We start from the raw sequence: 12,398 nt of genomic DNA, 5'->3' as shown, positions 1-12,398 counted from the left end.
GGCATAGAGAACACATTAAATGCAGTAAAATAATAATAGTAAATAATGATATTGTTCAATAATGAAACAAACGCTGCAGTCAGATAAATATGCATTGAAGGAATTGACAGCATTGGGTTTTTAAAGTCTGTGGGCATAGCCTGTGCTAAAATTTAGTGGCTTTTATAGTTATCTACAGTGCCACCTAGTGGTCAAAAAGTACATTGAATACCTTTAAGCATCATCACTTCCTCTGCTGTGTATTGAAATTGCAATAATAATAGAAAAAAAAAATTGGCTTAACACTTTTCACCATTTTGAGGATAGCTAATTTGTTATTACTTGAAACTATTGCTTTTAATAGATTTGGATAGTTGGTTTTGGGATAAGGACTGTGGTCTTTAGAAAACCATGATCTTTCTGAAATGTTTAAGCTTGGTAGGCAAATGCATTGCTCTTCTGACCATAAGTGTATAAATGTCTAACAATTGTGCTCTTACATGGAGTGACTGCAAATCCCCTATTGCTTATTTTTTTTACACCTAAACCAATAAAAAAATGAATCCCCTTAATGTAAAGGCTAAATGTTAACAGACTAATAAAGCCCATAAAACAGTGAATATAAATAATTAAATAAATATAAAACAAATCATTCACATCCAAAAATATAAATAAACTTTCCAGCATCTATTCTGACGTGTTATTATAATATATAAACAACTGTCAAGTGTATAAAACAATAAATAAAATCATGAACTAAATCATGCCACATTTGAAGAAAATGAAATCATTAGTTTAAGGCAACAAAAAATTGGCAACAAAATTAAACAACAAATGTACAGAAATATCATCAAAGTCCCCGATATTGTAGTTGTGACCGGCCTTGAGCACTATGCCCAGGCCGGTTTTTAAATGGCTTTGCAATGGCTAACAGACAAGTAAGACCTGACTGGTCAAAGCCTCAAAACATTCTTATATATTTCATAGTCTAGTGTCTTCTGTCCAGAGTATCCTCATAATATATTATATAATCATCTCATCATACATGCATTTCTTTTTTTTCTGAATCATCATTTTTTATGCCCATCCAAAGTCTCATCAAATAGGTGAACAGTGTAAGGTCTTGGATATAAAGTAACATGCATTCAGACTCCACTGTACATTTCTTGAACACATTGTAAGATCAGAGAGAATCAACAGTCTGCATTCATTGAAGAACCAAGAAAGAAAGTTTTTCCCCCATTTTGGAATGTTAAAAACTGAGCTTGAGATGCAAGCTTAAGAGATTTCTCATGTAACATTTTTATTCTTTCTTTTTTTTATATCAGGACATAAAATAAGGTCATTGATGGGATAGGAAAAACCTATGAAGTTATATTAACTTGTTTACATTTTTAGCTTTGCTGTATTTTTTTAATTTTAATTTTTTATTTTTTTATCATTCCTGAGATAAGAGGGGAGTCAAGTTTGTCTAAGTAGCTACAGAAACGTGGAATCACAAATCCTGGCAAGCAATGCACTGCTACCTTTTTGCCAAGAGCAAGCAGATATGTTGACACGTGATTGAAACTTATGAACCTCCTCACCTGCAACATTTTCATTCCTCCAGTAGTGAAGCTAAACATGGATTGAATTTTTGAGATGCCCATTGAATTAATTGATGCAGAAATAGTTGAGGTTTGCCTTTGCATTGTTACACTGCTGCCTATTTGCCTGGAAGAGAAGCGGTCATTCTTGTATGTGTAGTAGAGTATCCGGACATCTTTGGTAGTGTTTGCTTGCCAGAACAGGGAGGACAAAGTAAATCCAACTTCTGAGCAACCTACAGTGAGAAATATATGCACAAAAACCATATAGGAAAAATTTTAGGTATTAATTTATATTACATTACATTACATTACAAAGAAGTAGTTGCAGGAATGATTAAAATTCATAGGCTGCATTGTCCTTTTTACAACTACTTTGGCATTTCTATGATGTATAAATTTGTCATAACAGAGGTCTATTCGCTCCAGCTCAGGTAAACACTCGTCAAAACACCCCCACCCTATGCCTTCCGCCAACCCACCAGCCCATGGTGTTTTTTATTTCCAGTTCTGAAAGTTGGCAACCCTAGATACACGCCAAAACATTTTTTAAGTTTTGTGAAAAGGAATGGCGACATTATAAAGCTCCAGCTCAGTAGGCAGTTAGGGTTGCACCTATAAAAAATGTAACGGGTCTTACACCGTCATAGGAACATTATCAAAATGTTTTATTTACACTGTTTAACATATATTATTTTCATTCTTTATAATAATAAATCAGAACCATATTTTAGGCAAAACAACATGCATAAAGAACAGCATGTAAAAAAATTTTTTCAATAGTGCAAACAATATTTTTACATAATCCATCTTCACACTGACATGCAGCCTCGGTTCTGGACTGCGTTGCTTAGGGGGGCAGTGAGAAAATCTGGGGGGGGGGGGGGGGGGGTGTTGTTATGCTGATATGCCTGTGCACACACGGCGTTACTGAGACTAAAAGTAAATACCACTTAAAATAATAACCAAACCAAACGCTTTCTAATTCCCACGGTAGCAGCAGTTTCCTTCTGTTTCATACATATCGCCCTGTCTCAGTCTAATCTGCAGCATTTCTTTCCCACTGATAAAAATACGGAACAAAGCGCATCAGTTCAATACGGAACACGACGTTTAGTTTTCAAATAAGGAACGATTCCGTATTTTACGGGACGGTTGGCAACCCTACGTGTATCAGGAGTTATTTTGTCCTATTCTTCCTGCAAACGCATGGTGTGCAACAGAACAGGGTTGTTGTTTTCAGTTACAAATTCTCCAGACATTCTCCATTGGGACAGATCAGGACTGCAGACAGTCCAGTCCAGTACCCAAACCCTTATTATCTGGGTGCCTTTGGAATGTGTGCAGCATGTGGTGTTGTAAATGTAATACCTTTTCATACTGTGTTGTAAATGTAATACTTTTGTTTTTCATACTGTCCCAGCTGTTTCTGATTTGGTGTTGTAAGTTAGGCACTAAGTCTTGAAAATCTGGTTGTGTGAACATATTTACAATGTTTTTACTGACAAACTACATTATATTTTTTTTAATAAGAACAAAATTAGAATTTGATCCCTGCAACACACTCAAAAAGTTTGGACAGAGGCATGTTTACCACTTAATATTGTTTGGGAAATTATAGATACTTATTGTTACTGTTTTGCAAGCAGTTAAGCTTGGGCCCGAGAACTTGCAGGGGTGGTTTCACAGACAGGGATTAAGCCTAGTCCTAGACCACACAGCATTTTGAATGGAGATTCTCCATTTAAAGCAAAAAGTAGTCTTGCTTTGTTTTCAGCAGTGTTTTCACATACTCAGCTGCTTTTTGGTCCTGTATGATTTTTTATTTGCATGTTTAGCCGTCTAGTCAGCTAGGTTAGCAAGCTAAATGACTTGTTTTCTCCCTGCCTGATGGGGAACTGTGTACTGTAACTGTGTACTGTGGTTGTTTTGTGTTCTTTTTTCAATGATTATTCTGGGCAAATGGTTAACATATTGGTGGCTCATATGATTGATAATCATGGGTATGTGTGTTCCATATTTTTTTTATTTGTGCCAAATAACTGCATGACAATTGCAAAATTTAAATTAGATATTTAATCTCTTTTCAGATTAAATGAGAATCTGAGAAGATGATGAGGGAGATTTTTCAGCACCGCCAGAAACTTGTTAATGATCCAGGCAGAAGTGCTGATATCCTTTCCACCTTCCCAAGATTTCTGGATACAAAAGGATTGGTAAGTTTGGAATGATGTTTATACTGGGTTGAAATTAAGCATTTAATGTAGTAGTACAACTAGTAGTTTAAAATTCATTCTTAATTAAAGACTGATCAAGACTCTCCTTTTTTTATGACAAGACGGAATGCGTTCTTCAAGCTTAATATCATAAAAGAGGTCAAGAGGCTCACTTCAACACCAGAGCTGCGTCACGTGTTGCAGTCAGCAGAAAGTTCACCAGACATGTGTGTTTTGCATGTTTTAATGCATTTGCTATAATGTTCACCTTTCATAACTTTGTAATTATAGTCTAGTTTATACACTGGACAATCATTGTCTGTTTACTGTTCTTGATATACAGTGTATCACAAAAGTGAGTACACCCCTCACATTTCTGCAAATATTTTATTATATCTTTTCATGGGACAACACTATAGAAATAAAACTTGGATATAACTTAGAGTAGTCAGTGTACAGCTTGTATAGCAGTGTAGATTTACTGTCTTCTGAAAATAACTCAACACACAGCCATTCATGTCTAAATGGCTGGCAACATAAGTGAGTACACCCCACAGTGAACATGTCCAAATTGTGCCCAAAGTGTCAATATTCTGTGTGACCACCATTATTATCCAGCACTGCCTTAACCCTCCTGGGCATGGAATTCACCAGAGCTGCACAGGTTGCTACTGGAATCCTCTTCCACTCCTCCATGATGACATCACGGAGCTGGTGGATGTTAGACACCTTGAACTCCTCCACCTTCCACTTGAGGATGCGCCACAGGTGCTCAATTGGGTTTAGTCCATCACCTTTACCTTCAGCTTCCTCAGCAAGGCAGTTGTCATCTTGGAGGTTGTGTTTGGGGTCCTTATCCTGTTGGAAAACTGCCATGAGGCCCAGTTTTCGAAGGGAGGGGATCATGCTCTGTTTCAGAATGTCACAGTACATGTTGAAATTCATGTTTCCCTCAATGAACTGCAGCTCTTCAGTGCCAGCAACACTCATGCAGCCCAAGACCATGATGCTACCACCACCATGCTTGACTGTAGGCAAGATACAGTTGTCTTGGTACTTCTCACCAGGGCGCCGCCACACATGCTGGACACCATCTGAGCCAAACAAGTTTATCTTGGTCTCGTCAGACCACAGGGCATTCCAGTAATCCATGTTCTTGGACTGCTTGTCTTCAGCAAACTGTTTGCGGGCTTTCTTGTGCGTCAGCTTCCTTCTGGGATGACGACCATGCAGACCGAGTTGATGCAGTGTGCGGCGTATGGTCTGAGCACTGACAGGCTGACCTCCCACGTCTTCAACCTCTGCAGCAATGCTGGCAGCACTCATGTGTCTATTTTTTAAAGCCAACCTCTGGATATGACGCCGAACACGTGGACTCAACTTTTTTGGTCGACCCTGGCGAAGCCTGTTCCGAGTGGAACCTGTCCTGGAAAACCGCTGTATGACCTTGGCCACCATGCTGTAGCTCAGTTTCTGGGTGTTAGCAATCTTCTTATAGCCCAGGCCATCTTTGTGGAGAGCAACAATTCTATTTCTCACATCCTCAGAGAGTTCTTTGCCATGAGGTGCCATGTTGAATATCCAGTGGCCAGTATGAGAGAATTGTACCCAAAACACCAAATTTAACAGCCCTGCTCCCCATTTACACCTGGGACCTTGACACATAACACCAGGGAGGGACAACGACACATTTGGGCACAATTTGGACATGTTCACTGTGGGGTGTACTCACTTATGTTGCCAGCTATTTAGACATTAATGGCTGTGTGTTGAGTTATTTTCACAAGACAGTAAATCTACACTGCTATACAAGCTGTACACTGACTACTCTAAGTTATATCCAAGTTTTATTTCTATAGTGTTGTCCCATGAAAAGATATAATGAAATATTTGCAGAAATGTGAGGGGTGTACTCACTTTTGTGATACACTGTATGTCTCTTCATTGTTACTTACTTGTTACTTATCTGGACACTTTAACTGTATTACAGTGTTAATTTCCTTGACGAATGACGAATGATAACTAAATAAAAACTACATATAAGGATAAAAACTATGACGAAATGAATCGACACTTTCGTCAACGAATAAAAACTAGACGAAAATGTTTGGCAGGGACGACATCCAATCAGAACTGATTTAGTTTTGTGGAAGGTAGGGACAAGTTAGGAAGCGATCCAATCAGAACTACTTTAGCGTATGAGGAGAGGCGGGACAAGCCGATTAGCCATCCAATCAGTACTAATCTTTTGCAATACCACGGTAAGAGCACACTTGCACAGATTTGATCTAAACCCGGGAAGACCAGACTAGCCTGTGAACTGTCTTTACTCATGGAACTAGATTAACTCCACAATGTCAACAGGGTGAAAGAGGAGAGTCAATATATGGACACATTTCTCATATGACATCATGAAAAACAAGACGATGTGTGTAAACCATGTGGGGCGACGATCTCGGGTAAAAACACAACAAATCTGAAACATCTGGCACTCTGAAACATCTGGCACTGCTGGCAGTATAATGGCAACACAATGTCACAGCTGCTTTTACGGTACCCAGTTTTATAAAGAATGTAATATGCAATTTGTTATGAACAATGCATATACTCTTCAGGCAGAGCAGGCCTACTGGTCATTAATCTTTTGTTATTGTTGTGCTCAATAAGCAAGGTCATGTAAATAAAGATGTTGTTTGAAATAAGTTAAATCTGTTTTTGTGTGTATTGCACATTCAAACATTAATAATATTCCATAACTGATTAAAAATGTTTCATTTTGTGTAAGTGTATATAATGACTTAAATAATTTAAGGGAACTGATGAAAAAGCATTTACATTTTACACCCTTTATATGTATTTTAGGGCGGCACGGTGGCTAAGTGGGTAACACTGTCGCCTCACAGCAAGAAGGTCCTGGGTTCGAACCCCAGGTGGGGCGGTCCGGGTCCTTTCTGTGTGGAGTTTGCATGTTCTCCCCGTGTCAGCGTGAGTTTTCTCCGGGTGCTCCGGTTTCCTCCCACAGTCCAAACACGTGCAAGTGAGGTGAACTGAAGATACTAAATTTGTCCATGACTGTGTTCGATATAACCTTGAGAATCGAATAAACTTGTGTAATGAATAACTACCGTACCTGTCATGAATGTAACCAATGTGTAAAAACATGACGTTAAAATCCTAATAAACAAACAAACAAATATGTATTTTAGTCGACTGAATCGACTGTAGATTTAGTCGACTATATTCTTATGGTAATTAGTCGACTAAAACTAGACTAAAACTAAAACAATTCAGATGACTAAATTATGACTAAAACTAAATTACATTTTAGTCAAAAGACTATGACTAAAACTAAATCAAAATTTGCTGTCAAAATTAAAATTAACACTGCTGTATTATATGTAAATAATCTCTATCTTCTGGTTAGATGCTACTGCATTTCGTTGGCTCTGTACTTGTACTCCGCACAATGACAATAAAGTTGAATCTAATCTAATAATTGCAGTCTCTTTTTTTGCATTAATTCATGCATTCATTATTGTAGAGTTTAAGATTTAGTTTGTTTATTCTCTGTTTCAAAGTTTATCTGATTTAAGGGAAAATATGACCAATAGATAGACATTTCAAAACTCAACACCTCTCTGTAAGTATTAAATTTGATGAATTTTCCATTATTTGATTGTGACTTTGTCTTTAGCCTATGACCAACAAATGGCCTGTTGTTGCTTTTGCATCTTCAACCGCCACCACCAGGAAAAATAAATGTTATTTTTGAAAATTATTTGGTGTATTGGAATTAATTCTTCTTATTATTAGAAGAATAATTTAGGGAGTTAAATGAACACTACTGAAATAGTACAATATAACTCAGAGCAGTGTTATTTTTAGATAGAACCCAACAGTGGTTGCATAGCAGAGCCTGGATTTGAACCACCAATCTTTCGGTTGATAGCCCAAAGCTCTACCCACTAGGCTACCACTTTACCTTTCAGCCAAAGTTTGTACTCCCTTAGTTACTTTAACTCTGTTTTATGAGTTAAAACAGGAACTCTGACAAGGTGTTAAACATTTAACTATTTTGAAAGTGTTGATTTAACTCTTAAGAGTGTGGAGCTATATAAACCCTGAAAAAGTGTTAAAATCAACTCTGTGGGAGTTAATTCAACACTGGACTTTTTGCTGTGTAGAATTGGTTTTATAGTTTCAAGCTGGATTTCTTAATGCAGTGGCAAATTTTGTTAAATGCTTAAGTACTCTCAAACACATTAATGAGTTTGGTGTGGAGGACTATGGCCTGCACAGGGCCCTGACCTCAACCCCATTAAACATTTAGATGAACTGGAATGTCAATAGTGAGCTAGGCCTTTTCATTTAATATATGTTCCTGACCTCACAAATATTTATATATCACAGTAGCATGACGGTTTGTCTTGCAATGCCATCCAAGGACTCGAAGGTCATGCACACTCAACAATACTTTCCAGCCTTGCCCTACACAGACTGAGATTTCTACTGATGCTACTGATTTCTATAAATCAAAATATTATGTATGATTGATGGTAAAAGACCTGAATTATTTGCACTATTGCATTGAAATATTCTTTTTTATGGATTTTCCAACAATTTCTCTTCCAATGTAGTCATATCAAATTACACTATTATATTTCACCTCTTATTGCTGCAGACCACCACTCCTGATTGAGAAGGACCATAACTAAGGCACTAACACACAGTAGCTCACCTCCACCAAGCGAGTTCATATAGACATCTGTACCATGCACAGGTAGTCATGCAAAGATTCTATTGTCCCTGTCTCTGCACAGGCGCCATTGACCAGTCAGCAGAGGTCATTACTGTATCACTTATGAGGAACCTCTCAGACCCTCGCTCCCCTGACAAGCCAATTATTGCCCTATAGGCCATGTGTGAAATGTAGTGGTCCTTACAAAAGGATGGTCCTTTTCGTCTTTGGTCTGAAGCAAACCTCATCCATTTCTTCCAAAAATTATCTGGAATGCTGATTCGTCAGACCACAATACAATAGACCCTTATGTTACAAACGCTTTACTATACGAACATTTCGGGTTACGAACGATCTTTTTCAACTTAACGTACAAACACATTTCGATTTACGAACCGAAATTCACGAAACACGTGACTCCCAGCGTCTCTCTCTTGTATAATTACTCCTGCCAGTAGCTGTCACTGTGTATCAGACAGAGGGGACAGTGAGTGAGAGAGAAGAAGGAAATTGCTGAGTAAAGTATTCTTTATTTCGTGCAATTACACCTACAAAATAGAACACTATTGAAATAAAGAAGGAAATAATAGAGAAATATGAGAGTTATTGTTGTTTCTGGTAGATATAAAAAAGGATTATGGTGTATGGTACAGCACACATACTGTACTGAAATGTGATGTGTGTTATGTATAGTACTACTGTGTGTTGTTGTTTATTATTGTTTATTACAGTAATGTCTATTCTATAATTTAAGATTTAAGGGACAATATACTTATAACAAATATATACAGGTCCTTCTCAAAAAATTAGCATATTGTGATAAAGTTCATTATTTTCCATAATGTAATGATAAAAATTAAACTTTCATATATTTTAGATTCATTGCACACCAACTGAAATATTTCAGGTCTTTTATTGTTTTAATACTGATGATTTTGGCATACAGCTCATGAAAACCCAAAATTCCTATCTCAAAAAATTAGCATATTTCATCCGACCAATAAAAGAAAAGTGTTTTTAATACAAAAAAAGTCAACCTTCAAATAATTATGTTCAGTTATGCACTCAATAATTTTTGCAGAAATGACTGCTTCAATGCGGCGTGGCATGGAGGCAATCAGCCTGTGGCACTGCTGAGGTGTTATGGAGGCCCAGGATGCTTCGATAGCGGCCTTAAGCTCATCCAGAGTGTTGGGTCTTGTGTCTCTCAACTTTCTCTTCACAATATCCCACAGATTCTCTATGGGGTTCAGGTCAGGAGAGTTGGCAGGCCAATTGAGCACAGTAATACCATGGTCAGTAAACCATTCACCAGTGGTTTTGGCACTGTGAGCAGGTGCCAGGTCGTGCTGAAAAATGAAATCTTCATCTCCATAAAGCTTTTCAGCAGATGGAAGCATGAAGTACTCCAAAATCTCCTGATAGCTAGCTGCATTGACCCTGCCCTTGATAAAACACAGTGGACCAACACCAGCAGCTGACATGGCACCCCAGACCATCACTGACTGTGGGTACTTGACACTGGACTTCAGGCATTTTGGCATTTCCTTCTCCCCAGTCTTCCTCCAGACTCTGGCACCTTGATTTCCGAATGACATGCAAAATTTGCTTTCATCCGAAAACAGTACTTTGGACCACTGAGCAACAGTCCAGTGCTGCTTCTCTGGTTCAAAAGTGGCTTGACCTGGGGAATGCGGCACCTGTAGCCCATTTCCTGCACACGCCTGTGCACGGTGGCTCTGGATGTTTCTACTCCAGACTCAGTCCACTGCTTCCGCAGGTCCCCCAAGGTCTGGAATCGGCCCTTCTCCACAATCTTCCTCAGGGTCCGGTCACCTCTTCTCGTTGTGCAGCGTTTTCTGCCACACTTTTTCCTTCCCACAGACTTCCCACTGAGGTGCCTTGATACAGCACTCTGGGAACAGCCTATTCGTTCAGAAATTTCTTTCTGTGTCTTACCCTCTTGCTTGAGGGTGTCAATGATGGCCTTCTGGACAGCAGTCAGGTCGGCAGTCTTACCCATGATTGCAGTTTTGAGTAATGAACCAGGCTGGGAGTTTTTAAAAGCCTCAGGAATCTTTTGCAGGTGTTTATAGTTAATTCGTTGATTCAGATGATTAGGTTAATAGCTCGTTTAGAGAACCTTTTCATGATATGCTAATTTTTTGAGATAGGAATTTTGGGTTTTCATGAGCTGTATGCCAAAATCATCAGTATTAAAACAATAAAAGACCTGAAATATTTCAGTTGGTGTGCAATGAATCTAAAATATATGAAAGTTTAATTTTTATCATTACATTATGGAAAATAATGAACTTTATCACAATATGCTAATTTTTTGAGAAGGACCTGTATACTTATATTTATAACCAAAAAGACCATTTAAGACATTAGAAGGGTTAGGTAAGGGGGTGGTTTGGGAGGTCTGGCACGGATTAATTCTATTTACATTATTTCTTATGAGAAAAATAGGTTTAACTAACGAACATTTTGACTTAAGAACAGCCCTTTGGAACCAATTAAATTCGTAAGTCAAGGGTCTACTGTACACATTTTCACTGTGATGGTCCATCCCAGATGCCTCAGAGCCCAGAGAACCCAATGCTTCTGGACATTGCTTCTTTTTGCACAGTTTTAAGAGGCATTCGTGAATGTAACTCTGTATTGAAGTGCTTGACAAAGGTTTGCCAAAGTAATACTTTGTTCATGTGGTTATATCAACGCTTGATGAACTAAGGGATCGTAGATCAAGGGTGTTCAGTTTAGGTTTGTGCCCTTGCCCTGTATGCACTGAAATTGCTCCTGATTCCTTGAATATTATGCACTGTAGAGGAAGATCTATGCAAATCCTATCCAAATTGTTCTTTGAGGAACATTGTTTTTAAAAAATTTGATAATCTTCCCACACATTTGTTGACAAACTGGAGATTCTCTGCCCATATTTGCTCCTTAAAGGCTTTTTTGGATACTGCTTATGTACCAAGTCATGATTACAATCACCTGTTAACATCACCTGTTTGAAATCACATCAGCATTAGTTTTTTGGCTAATTACTACCTCTACATTGCCACAGTCCCAACTTTTTGAAATGTTTTGCAGGCCTGAAATGCAGGAGTAGATGCATATTAACAAATTAAATGAAGTTGACAAAACAAAAAAAATAGTTTATACTGTCTGCAATAAACTACAAGTCAAAGTAAATGTCAGAAACATTTTTATTTTACTTTTATTTACATATTGTCCCCAACTCTTTCTGATTTGGGGTTGTATTTTGCTAATTAATTGTTAATTGTAAGCTTTTATAGACACAGGTGTCTAATCAAAGACTATGTCAAATCAATTTAGTTTGCAAGAGCTGGACTTTAGTTGAGTTCTAGACACATAGCCAGGATTGCAAACAGGATGCATCTGACCATAATTTGGAGCAATGCAGCAAGGGATCTGAATATGTTAGTGAATACGAGATTTAATTATTTGATTTTTAATTAATTTTCTAAGTCTAAAAATGTTTTACTTCATTATTATGGGTGATTTGGTGTCTATTTCATGTACTTACTGTATGAATCCTATTGTTATGATTTTTATGTATATGTAATTGATACTTACTCTTTGGCTTGCTAAAGGAAAGCTGCGTAGTGCAACTGTGATCATGTAACCAGGCCTAGTGCAAATGGAGTCCTGTGATTCCAGTTCTGGTTGGCTAAAAGCATACAAAAAACTAACTCAGTTAAAATATAAAAACAATTAATAACATGTACCATCATGCTATCCAAGTGGCCATAACTTAGGAATTCAAGACATTTAGTTTTAAGATTGTAGTTTTTTAATCTGTTTAACTCTTTATGCATTACCATTAAGTCTGAGGTTTAATTCTACCTC

General features: G+C 37.7%; 1 protein-coding gene across 3 annotated transcripts in view; it reads right to left on the bottom strand.

Moving 5' to 3' along the window:
- Positions 1 to 1,334: 1,334 nt before the first annotated feature.
- bsna (bassoon presynaptic cytomatrix protein a) overlaps positions 1,335 to 12,398 on the bottom strand; it is a 116,570-nt gene continuing 105,506 nt past the window's right edge. For 2 of the 3 annotated variants that reach the window (XM_062999194.1, XM_062999197.1), the window contains exons 12-13: positions 12,126 to 12,219; positions 1,335 to 1,801 (exon numbers count right to left, since the gene is read on the bottom strand). The gene's annotated coding sequence lies outside the window, so the exon portion shown is untranslated. The remainder of the gene's footprint in view (positions 1,802 to 12,125; positions 12,220 to 12,398) is intronic. The other variant, XM_062999195.1, reaches the window with a different exon arrangement.

The sequence above is a fragment of the Trichomycterus rosablanca genome, chromosome 7 (assembly GCF_030014385.1).
Source record: "Trichomycterus rosablanca isolate fTriRos1 chromosome 7, fTriRos1.hap1, whole genome shotgun sequence".
Classification (NCBI taxonomy): Eukaryota; Metazoa; Chordata; class Actinopteri; order Siluriformes; family Trichomycteridae; genus Trichomycterus; species Trichomycterus rosablanca.
The sequence above is the reverse complement of the archived record's forward strand: the minus strand, read 5'-3'. Positions and strand labels throughout refer to the sequence as shown.